The sequence below is a fragment of the Vipera berus genome (genome assembly GCF_964194415.1).
Source record: "Vipera berus genome assembly, chromosome: Z".
NCBI classification, from domain to species: Eukaryota; Metazoa; Chordata; class Lepidosauria; order Squamata; family Viperidae; genus Vipera; species Vipera berus.
The window spans coordinates 41,397,973-41,409,802 of NC_138205.1; the positions used below are offsets into that span (position 1 = coordinate 41,397,973).

General features: G+C 39.4%; 1 long non-coding RNA gene across 1 annotated transcript; it reads left to right on the top strand.

Annotated features, from left to right (window-relative positions):
• The first annotated feature begins 468 nt into the window (after positions 1 to 468).
• On the top strand, positions 469 to 3,930 carry LOC308677103. Its single transcript, XR_014028421.1, has 3 exons — positions 469 to 545; positions 1,361 to 1,396; positions 3,854 to 3,930. It is a non-coding gene; the product is annotated as an uncharacterized lncRNA (long non-coding RNA).
• Positions 3,931 to 11,830: the final 7,900 nt, after the last annotated feature.

An 11,830-nucleotide genomic window follows, 5' to 3' on the forward strand; every position in this document is an offset into this window, starting at 1 on the left:
TGAAGCCGCTGGGCGAGATCATTCGTGGTTTCGGGGTGGGGTATCATCAGTACGCTGATGATACCCAACTTTTTTTCTCCACCCCGAAACAACCCAGTGATGCCCTCGCCGTGATGTCCCGTTGCCTGGAAGCGGTCCAGGTCTGGATGGGGAGAAACAGGCTTCGACTCAATCCTGCCAAGACTGAGTGGCTGTGCATACCGGCATCTCGGGTTAACCAGACTATTCCATCTTTAACAATGTTACCAATGTTAACAATGTTAACAATGTTTATTGGCCAAGTGCCAATAAAAGTTTTCCTTTATACTACTATACTATGTGTGTTGACAGTGTATAAAGTAACGTGCATTATCACAATCCTGCTGTCCTCACTATCAGATTACTACTTCCTTTGAAACATTGTTGAGGAGACCACTAACTTCAGTAGAAAAGAAGAAAAAAGAGAATAAGAATAAGACAGTTCCCAAAGTCTCTTCAAAGCAAGCTTCTCCAAGCAAAACCCGACCGTCCCCTTCACGCAGAAAAAGCGCCAGCTCTTCTGGCAGGTAAAAATTCTTTTTCAGCTTGTAATGGGCCAAATCAGCCATTCTTTCTTCCTTCTACTGTGCCTAATCCTTTTTCTGCTGCAGATTTTCATTGGCAGAAGGAGAAACCTTTGAACATTTACCGTAAATATGGAGAGTAAATGTAACATGTGTAGGGGATGGAGGATTGTTTGCTTTTTAAATTTCTATCAGTGGGAAAAAAATCTTCCTTCAAAAATATTTTGCAATTTCATCAATGTATCTGGTGTATGTCTATTTTTTCTTTTCATTTTAAAACATCCTGGTTGGCAATTTTCTTCCCTTCTTTAATGTTTCCTCCATAATTAATTTTGCACAATAATCTGCAAGATTAGTGGTGCATACAGAAAAGAGGAGGAACTCAAGTCAGCCTCCTGCCCCCTTGAAATTGTTCCTATGCCATTTCTGTAATTCTTAACAGGATTTTTTTTTATCTGCATAGTTAAAGTAGCCTGCAGGATTACTCGTTCTCTTAGACATCTTTAAGCATGCAACAAAAACTCCTATAATCATATTTCACATATTTCATGCATTGGTTGGAGTTTCACATCAAGCAATGCCATGATTTGCTTAACCAACAAATGCTGGGGAGAAAAACAACCCAAAATGGTTGGATTCACAGAACACGCTAAGTCAAAAGACAGACGAACATTTGATTTACTACCAACTTTAAAGCTGCCGTTTAATAATTGTGGCACAGTAATTGCTCTGGGCCTGTTATTCCATGTTCTACATAAAAGTACTTGAATGATGAACTGTGAGTGGCAGCTCAATAATAATTTTTATTCTCTCTACAGCCATGTCTCACGATCTGTGCCAACAAAAAAGAGCAAGTGAGTGGCCTCTTGCTTATGCTCCATACTACCTCCTTTTATTTATTTTTTCCTCTGTGATGTTCTTTCTGTTTCTCCCTGTTTTGGCTTTCTCAGTTTTGGGGCTCTATGATCTCTCATATGGTGTAGTAACAACAACTTGCACCTAAACATCGGCAAGATGAAACAGATGGTGTTAGACTTCCGGTGAAAAAAGGAGAAACCTGCCCCACTTTACATCGGGGAGGACTGTGTGGAGACAGTTTCCTCCTTTAAATTTCTGGGTGTCTACCTCTGTGAAGATCTGACCTGGAAAGTTAATACAACCCAGGTGGCTAGAAAGGCCCAACAAAGGCTTAACTTTCTTAGGGTCTTGCGGAAGAACAGGGTAGAACAACAGCTTATGACCCTCTTTTACCGGTCTACTATAGAGAGCGTCCTCTCGTATGGTATTGTGGTTTGGTATGCTGGTCTGACAGCCGCAGACAGGAAAGTCTTGTGGTGAGCACAGCACAAGACATTGTGGGCTGTCCCCTGACACCATTGGATGACATCGCCAGGGCTCATTGCCTTGGAAGAGTGAGGAAGATTCTCAGGGATGACTCACACCCTGGACGGTATCTCTTTACTCTCCTACAATTGGGTAGGAGATATAGGAGTATAGCCAGCCGTACTAACAGGCTGAAAAACAGCTTTTATCCGTGGGCTGTTAGGCTTTTGAATGGGATATAATCTCTGTGAACTTATGCAGAATTGACTTGGGAGGCCGGTGTGTGGTGTAGTTGGTTCACATGGTGTGGTAGGATGGAGGGTTTGTTGTCACTGTGTGTCGGGGGGAGGGAGCACGGGGGGAGGCTCAGCTAATCTCAATGTACACATGTTGTACTTTGACAATAAAGGTTTTATTATTATTTCCATTCATGGAATTTGCGTGTTAATGTATTCTGCATGCATGCGTCAATAGCTCTCAAGATCAAAACTATAAAGGTTTGGATGGGCAGCAAAGAAATAATAAGATATACCTAGTGGGTAAGGAAAGAAAGAAAATGTCATTATGCCTGTCTGTGATCCTAATAATGATGGTTTGCAAAGATGAAGCAGTACTGAGGTGTAGTACATGAATATAGCTGTGTGTGTGTGTGTGTGTGTGTGTGTGTGTGTGTTTGTGTGTGTGTGTGTGTGTGTGTGTGCATAGTGGAGGGACATATGAAAGCTGAGGTGTTGAGCATATAAATTAAGAGGAGGAGATGGCAAGGGGCAAGTGTTAAGGCATTGTAATGCAAACTTTATCCCTTATCTATTTGTATGCAGTGTTGCAATGCAAGTAAAAACGGCAGAGTTTGGATTGTGTCTTAATGCCCTACATTTATTACTTTGGGTCTTTATGGTTAGGAACAGTCAATAATGGTTCAAAAACTGATGTACTGCGGAAAATCACTTGATGATTCTCCACCTCCACATATCAAGGAAGTCAAGTCCAGAAAACCCTGTTCATGGCCCCCAGTTCTATAGAACTGTCTTCATCCATAAGTCAGACTTGCCCTACTCTTGACTGCTTTCCAGAAGCTTTTAAAGACCAAACTCATCCAGAGAGCCTTTGGTATCTCACTTACACCAGGTCACCTGCATGGCCATTGCAGCATCTGCAGAGTCATGTGATCAAAATTCCAGGGCTTGGCAGCCTGCAGAATACTTCATGTACTCCCACCTGCCTCTCTCCCCTCCACACATAAACACATTTCTGCCTTTTGACCATCTTGCACAGCAGCACTCCTTGGCAGCAGTGCGGCAGAGGCCTGGGACCTTCAGCAGTCTCAGCCAGCCACCTCCACCCTCCCCAGGCTTCTACTTCAGCTCCAGCACTATTACCACTAAGGAATGCCACTGTACAAAAGGGTTAGGGGGGGGGAAGATAGGCAGGGGGAGAGAAAAAAGGGGAGGCTGATGAGGCAGTCCCTCATCTTACCAAAGTTCATGGCTGAAAGGGACGAGCTGAGAATGACATGAAGCAGGGTGGGTCCTCACATAATGACTATTAAGATTCAGTTAATGACAGCAGTAGAGATTGTGGAGATTGCTGCTGCTAAAAATGTGGTCACATGACGTCGCATTTTATGATTGCATAAGTTAAGGACAGGAATTCCACCCTTAATTACTGTCATAATTTAGAGACTATCTGTAGTGACTTGCTTCTAGATATGAAAGATTTTAAACTTGATTTAGGAGACACCAGCCTTGAGGTCAAAGATAATAATAATAATAATAATAATAATAATAATAATAATAATAATAATAATAATAATAATAATAATAATAATAATAATAATAATAATAATAATAATAATAATAATAATAATTTAATTTAATTTTTATACCGCCCTTCTCCCGAAGGACTCAGGGCGGTGTACAGGGCAAAGGTTATAATGATAATAAGCAGAGGTTATAATGATAATCAAATTTCTATCCATGTTTTGGCAGGAAGCCTAATGTTACCTACAATGTCCACATAACTGTGTATGACAGGGGGAGAGACATTAATACCCAGTTTATCAAGGACACAGCCTGGGAAGGTAATTTATGTGATTTGGCCTTGTCTCAATGAAAGAAGTCTTGTGTTGGTGAAAAGCTCCCTTGTGTACAATTATTTTCCTTTTTTGATTTGTTGCTTTCTTTGTTTTATCACCCAAAATAATATATGTATAGTGCTTTAATTCATTATTTGAAACACAAATCCTAATCAGTCCATTTTATTAAATATTTTTAAAAAGATAGCTTAATATTGAATGATTCATGTTAAACTGCCATTAATGCTAGTACAGGTAGTCCTTGACTTACAACCATTCATTTAACAACTGTTCAAAGTTACAACGGCACTCAAAAAAGTGACCTATGACTGCATTCCACTGTTTTCACTGTTGCAGAATCCCTGTGGTCAGATGATCAAAATTCATACACTTGGCTACTGGGATGTATTTATGACGATTGCAGTGTCCCAAGGTCATGTGATCCCCTTTTATGACCTTCTGACAAGCAAATCTGTGAAGCCAGATTCAATTCACAATCATGTTATTAACTTAATAACTGCAGTGATCTACTTAACAACTGTGCCAAGGAAAGTCATCAAATGCAGCAAAACTCACTTAACAACTGTCTTGCCTAGCAAGGGAAACTGGGCTCAATATGGTCATAAGTCAAGCACTACCTTTAGTGGATATTCATGTATGGTTTTAAATTGAACATTGCTTTATTTGTGAAGAGGTTCATGACAATAAATGACACACCACCCCCGAATAATATTTCTTCATTCAAGCACTGCTATACTGAAACCCTTTGTAAAAATGCCTCACAACTGAATAAATTAAATCAGACACAGTAATAACACAAACTGCAGTTAAAAATATGAACCATTTTAGAGCAAGAGAGTTTCAGTTGTCCAGTCAACACTGTAGACTACAGGCTTAGCAGAGATACTGTCATTTTGACAGAATTCTAGAAACAATTTTTGTGGTCCAAGACAAAAACAAGATGGAGATGCCTAGAATTTGGGCGTATTATACAGAACGCTTTACCGTTACACTGCCTTGGTGGAGCAGTGGGCTAATGCCTCCTTAAGTAACACCAGCTGCCTGCAATTAGTGCAGGTTCGAGTCCCACCAGGCTCAAGGTTGACTCAGCCTTCCGTCCTTCCGAGGTAGGTAAAATGAGGACCCAGATTGTTGGGGGCAAAAAGCTGACTTTGTAATAATGCCGCTTGGGGGGGGGAGGCGAAAGCCCTAATAAGCAGGCATATACATAGAATGAAGGCTATTGCTAAGCACATTGATTTGTGCTTTGGATTGTAAGCCGCCCTGAGTCTTCAGAGAAGGGCGGGATATAAATGAGATTTAAAAAAAACAGTTCACTGATTTGGTCTCCAGTTAAGATAACTGTGCTTAGTGCTAATTTTAAATCCTAGTTTTAATAGTCATATAACATAATCCTCTCTCCTTGCCCCATTTTTGAAAGCATTTTAAAAAATAATTTTATTAAATTTCAAAAAATAAACAATTACAGCTAAAAAGGAAAGGTGAGAGAAGGGAACAACAGGGAAATTTTTTAAAGTGGCATTAAAAAAAGTAAACACCCAAATAATCAATCAATGTGCTTTGAATCCACACACTTTTGAGGCACTCTTTAACTTCATTCTTTTTGCACTGTTTGATTTGGTTTTCAGAACCAACTTTCTTCTGCCCAATTTCCATTCCATTCCATTGTATTCTGTTCCATTACCTGTTAGTAGACAAGTCTATCTTTGATATATTTTCATAAACATATTTGTTTTTTCTGCACTGATTCTACTTTGAGAACCTGTCATCACTCTTGTCTTTATCACTAATTCTTTCATAGTCCAATGAAGTCTTCATAGAAAACTGAACTAGAAGTATCTTTTCTTCTGAAAAATACTTGGCATCTAGAGGGTTTGGAGTGGAACAATCTCAGGAATTACAAATTATTCTTTTGCCCTCAAAAAAAATGCCCTCAAGATTATAAAAATGTACATCTCCTGCTCTACTGTAGGGTTGCACTATTACCAAGCAAGGGAATTTCACAAGACCCAGAACAGATCTCTGTCCATTCTTCATGTAGCTTTGCCTTCAATTCTATCCAGTTTCAGCCAGTTGTGGATATAATTAATGAACAGTATTTTGCTTTTCAGATTGTATCGTGTGTTCAGGGCTCTCTAGAATCTCTGCTGTTTTCAAAGTCTTGAAGTGTGGCAGAGTTCCTGTCAGCAAACTCCTATTTGTACTTCACACTCTCAAGATCCTAGTGACCAGAGATGAGATGTATTGTGCTCTTCAGTTAATGAATGTGGATGGTATGTGAATAACCCGGCTTTTGTTTTGTTAGCAGTCATTGAACTCACAGTCCATGCTATCTGGGGAAAGCTGATATCCTCCCGAAATTAGATTATGTGGAAATCAATGTATGCATTAATTTCAGTTTGTCTCACTCAGCCCTGTGCAATGGGGGTCATGCAAATGGCAGCCAGCTTACCTGCATATTTAGATCACTGAATGAACTTTACAGCCTGGGAAAAAGAAAATAACCTGCTGTACAATTTTTAGAGGTGTTACCTGATACCTTGAACTGCTTTTGCATTTATACAACATGCTCAACTTGATGCCTGAATTAGATTATTACAGTATTTAGATTTGCAGACTGAATTATAAACTAATCAAACAGTGTGAGTACACTGAACATTTTGAACCAATACAAGGTTAACATTAATCCAATTCAACATGTTGTGCTAAATTGTCAGATACCCTTTTACCTGATATGGCTAACTGTATTGTGCAAACACACCCATTGATTGGAATTACAGAATTCACTGAGTCGGAACCAAATATATCACATTTGATTGTGCATAATATATGAAGTTCAGCCATTATAATTTTTGTATACTTTGTATATGTACACGTATACTCTTTGATATGCTCCTTTCCAGTGCTTTTTTTGTTAAAAAAAAGGTGCTGGAACTCACACACATCATACAACCCACCTTGCCAGCCCTACAAGGTTCCATCCAAAAAAGGTGCCAGAACTCTGTTCTGGGCATTCTATGACCAAAAAAAGCCCTTTTTCCTTTCCAATTGAGAAACCATGCTGACTGAAAATTTCCAAGTCATCCATTCTACGTTCTATATTTGGCCAGTGGCTCCTGAAGAGTGAGGTGTGTGCGTGTGCATTCAGACTGAAAAAAGCATACTTGCAACATTGCAACAGAAGCCATTTCTATATTATCATGAAGTTCTATGCATGCCCAACCCTATAATGATCCTACAGAGGCCCCGATCTAGCCTTCCCTTTGTGCTGTTATGCTTACTGTTTACTTCTTCCTAGTCCATCAACTATTTTTGCCAGAAAGACTGTTGTCTGTAAATATTGGGCAAGGTGCTGGAGATGCTGAAAATCCTGGCTCAAGTTTGAAGGGTCACATATTGTACACCTGTTATAACACACACCAAATGTTACTCTGTCTGTCAACTTGCTTATCTGCACATATTTATGTCACTCTCACTTGTAACCTTCCTTCTCTCTTATAGTACTTGGGACTGTGAATTTTTCAGATTTTCTGGAAGTGGTGAATAAGACCTCACCATTTGCCCAAACAGAAGGTATGAGAAGAAAAACTGAGGCAATATCAAGGGAAATGTTTGCACCAGTGTCTGTTTGCCATACCATTGTATGGCATAATTCTGTTTCTTTCTCTTTCTTTATACTTCCATAAAAAATTTCTACCCTCATTTTTCATCACCTGAAAAATATCTGCTGCTTTTCATTTTTTTTAATATGAACAAACATCACTCTTGTGATAATGTGCATATTTGTTTGTTTTGTTTGATGTTTTTACCTGAACGAGAATAAAAACTTTTTTTTCCCTCAGTAGGATCAAAGAGGAAATTCTGATTGACTACTTTACTTTGTTCAGTATGTCACATGAATTACATTATGATGTTGGGTTGCTTTCATAGCTAATGTCATTTGTGATGGAATAATCACCCAACTCTCTTGATATTAAAGGTAAAAGGTAAAGGTTCCCCCGCACATGCGTGCTAGTCATTTCCGACTCTAGGGGCCGGTGCTCATCTCTGTTTCAAAGCCGAAGAGCCAGCGTTTGTCCGAGGACGTCTCCGTGGTCATGTGGCCGGCATGACTAGACACCAAAGGCGCACGGAACACTGTTACCTTCCCACCGTAGTGGTCCCTATTTTTCTACTTGCATTTTTACGTGCTTTCGAACTGCTAGGTTGGCAGAAGCTGGGACGAGTAACAGGCGCTCACTCTGTTACGCAGCACTCGGGATTCGACCCGCCAAACTGCCGACCTTCTGATCAACAAGCTCAGTGTCCTAACCCACTGAACCACCGCGTCCCTCTCTTGATATTAGACATAGCTAAACTAAGAATAAGGATGTTTCAGCATATCTTAAATTATTCTATATATTTTTGAAAATCTATTCTATAGATTTCTGACATTCAATTGAGAGACAGAAGCCTGCCTATGAAAGTCATACTTTTCATGTTTCATTTCTTGACTTATGAGGAATTAATTGAAAGCAGAACAAGCTTTTCCTCTCATTTTCCTTCTCTGCCTTTTGCCATACCTTATACTTGTATCTGTCTAGTCAAATCACAGTAGCAGCTTTATGGGATTTTTGTTGTTGTTGTTGTTCACCCCAGCTCATATTTTACACTCCAGTGTCCATGGCAACAGTTGGCTGAAGTCGGTTGGCTTGCCCTCAATGTCATCTCCACCCTTAGCTACAGCAACTAATAATTACTATAGAAACTGGGGTGTGTTTTTTTTCTCCCTTTCTCTGCCTTGGAACACAGACTCCTGGAGTTAACCCATCCTTTACTTTTCAGTTGAAGTAAATGTCCATCATGCCCTCTACCGCACTGCTGAACAAGAAGCTGAACTTTTGGGATGCATTTCAAATCTGTTTTCCTTTGGGATCTGCTCCTGCTGGAAAGGCACTTTAGGATGAGCTGAAGTTGGAATCTGCAGAGCTCATTGTCTGACACACATGACATACACAAACATATGAAGTGTCTTTCAGTTTTTCTTCACTAATTGTCAGCCTGATCATGGCAGTATCAACAATATTTATTACATCCCGTTTCTTGTCCCTCGTGAAAGTTAGGCAGACACTTGCTAAACCCTTTGTGTTGCTGTGAACAAGGCGAATTAGATATAGAGTAGATATGAAGGACCAATGGCTTTTAAAGGGTTGAAAGTGTATGATTTCAGTGCCTACGTCTTTGTGCACCGAAGCATCAGTTTTTGCTGTGTTTGTTCTAGGATTCCAGAATACTCTCTGGGCTTTCAGGAAAATGAATAAAGATATGGTTTGTATTGATGATCTGAGGTTAATCCTGGAAAACCTTGAAGTCAACCTGACCTGTGAAACTATACATGATGCACTAAAATGCATTCGTATTAATAGTGAGTATCTTCATTTGACATTTTACCCTCCACTCCCCAGATGATTCTGCCTAAAAGGAATCCATATCAAAATAGTATCTCAGTGCAGACCATCCAGTGCTAATCCGAATAAACAGCTTCTACTCTTATGCTAGACTCAGTTAGTTTAGGTTTGTAAAGGTTTGAAGTAGGATTTTGAATCATGCTCAGAAATCTGTTAGAGGTATTAGCAAATGCTAGAGATGATAACATTCCTTCTTCTCTTTGTGCAGAAAGCAGGCTTTTGAACTTTAAGGAATTTATTCTGGCTGTAAGGGAACTACAGAAGCATCCTGCAGAATCAGGTGAGATGTCTGATGGTTAGAATCAGGTGAGATGTCTGATGGTTCTTAGCTCAGTTCCATCTTGTTCTTGCAAGTGAATTAATGTACTATGTTGACCTTTCCAACTTCCATTCTAAACCTAACACTTTGATGTTTACAGAGAAATTATCTCTTTTAGAATGTCATAAGTTCATTGTTAAGCTATACACCATTAGACACATCTCTAACACTTGTGTCAAAATTACAGCTTTATGATATGCTAATTCTGGGGGGAAAGGCTCATATAAGAGAGAAAGAAGGCATCACTGGTGCCTGCTATTTTTGCTAAGCTGCCTGCTTATCTATATACCTTAACTAGTCAAAAGATCGGAAATGATCCTTTGGTAATATCCTGCTAGCCCTAAGAAAGATCAGATTTCTTTTTTTGTTTTGGGGTCTTGACTTGATCTCAAGGTTTTAACCTTTCCTTGTTTAGGTTTTATCTCTCCCTTTCCACCTAGAAATCCCCAGTACTGGGTTTCTTGATACCCCTGATGGCACTTCTTTAGATTGATGGTTAAACCAGCTTTTCTTAGGCTGTCAATTACTTACTTCTAAGTGTTGGAGGTGTTCTTCCCAAGTTTTGCCTTGGACATTGTCTAGATATGCTGCACACTATTTCCCTTTAGCAACTAGGATCTTTTTTCATAAAATGCTGGAAGATAGCTGATGCCCAATGTAATCCAAAACCACTCTTTGAATTGGAAGAGGCTCTGTGGAGTAGCAAATACTATTTTCTCCTTTGAACGGGATTCCATTGGAATGGCTAAGTCCAAGGATGATAAATACTTGGCTCCATCTAAGCCACCCAAGAAATCATTAACCCAGGACACTGGATGTTCACCAAATTTTGTCACCCAGTTTATTTATTATACAATCTCCATTTGATTTTGGCATTAATTTGACCAAAGAACACCAGTCACAGATAGCTGCATAATGTCCATTTGGAGCATCTTGTTTATTTCATTTTGTAATACTTTAAGACATTCTGGAATTCTGAAGGATGCAGTTGAATAGGTTGAATTCCTATTTCTATCCAATGTTCCAACAGGTTTATTTTAATTCCATTTATATCCCGCCCTTCTCCGAAGACTCAGGGCGGCTTACAAGCGTAGCAGTAGCCTTCATTCTATGTATATGCCTGCTTATTAGGGCTTTCACACACACACCCAAGCGGCATTATTACAAAGTCAGCTTAATTGCCCCCAACAATCTGGGTCCTCATTTTACCTACCTCAGAAGGATGGAAGGCTGAGTCAACCTTGAGCCTGGTGGGATGCGAACCTGCACTAATTGCAGGCAGCTGGTGTTACTTAAGGAGGCATTAGCCCACTGCTCCATAGTAAATGTATTTTTAAGTCACATACTATGTAGGGAGCCTGCCTATAGCCTGTAGTTTGCTCTGGCACTAATAGGCAATAACACTAATACTTTGTTTCCTACATTTAATTTCTTTGATTGTAAACTCTTATCATATTGCTTCTTTTGTTCTTCCTTGCTGTTTTTAAATGTTTATAGATGTGTTCATTTATTTAAATTGTATGCTGCCCATCCTACCAAGAGGTGAAAACAAGATAAAACATTGAAATAACAAAATAATGTATAGAATAGAATAGAATGGAATGGAATGGAATGGAATGGAATGGAATAGAATAGAATAGAATAGAATAGAATAGAATAGAATAGAATAGAATAGAATAGAATAGAATAGAATAGAATAGAATAGAATAGAATAGAATAGAATAGAATAGAATAGAATAGAATAGAATAGAATAGAATAGAATAGAGCTGGAAGGGACCTTGGAGGTCATCTAGCCTAACCCACTGCTCAGGCAGGAAACCCTATACCATTTCAGAGAAATGGCTGTCCAGTCTCTTCTTTAAAACTTCCAGTGTTGGAGCACCCACAACTTCCAGAGGCAGGCTGTTCCACTGGTTAATTGTTCTAATGGTCAGGAAATTTCTTCTCAGTTCTGGGTTGATTAGTTTCCATCCATTGCTTCTTGTCCTGCCCTCAGGTGCTTTGGAGAATAGCACCTGAGCTTTGGAGAATACCCAATTCCAGCAACTGTTCTTAAATGTTTTAGCTTCCAGTCCCCTGATCATCTTTCTTGCTCTTCTCTGC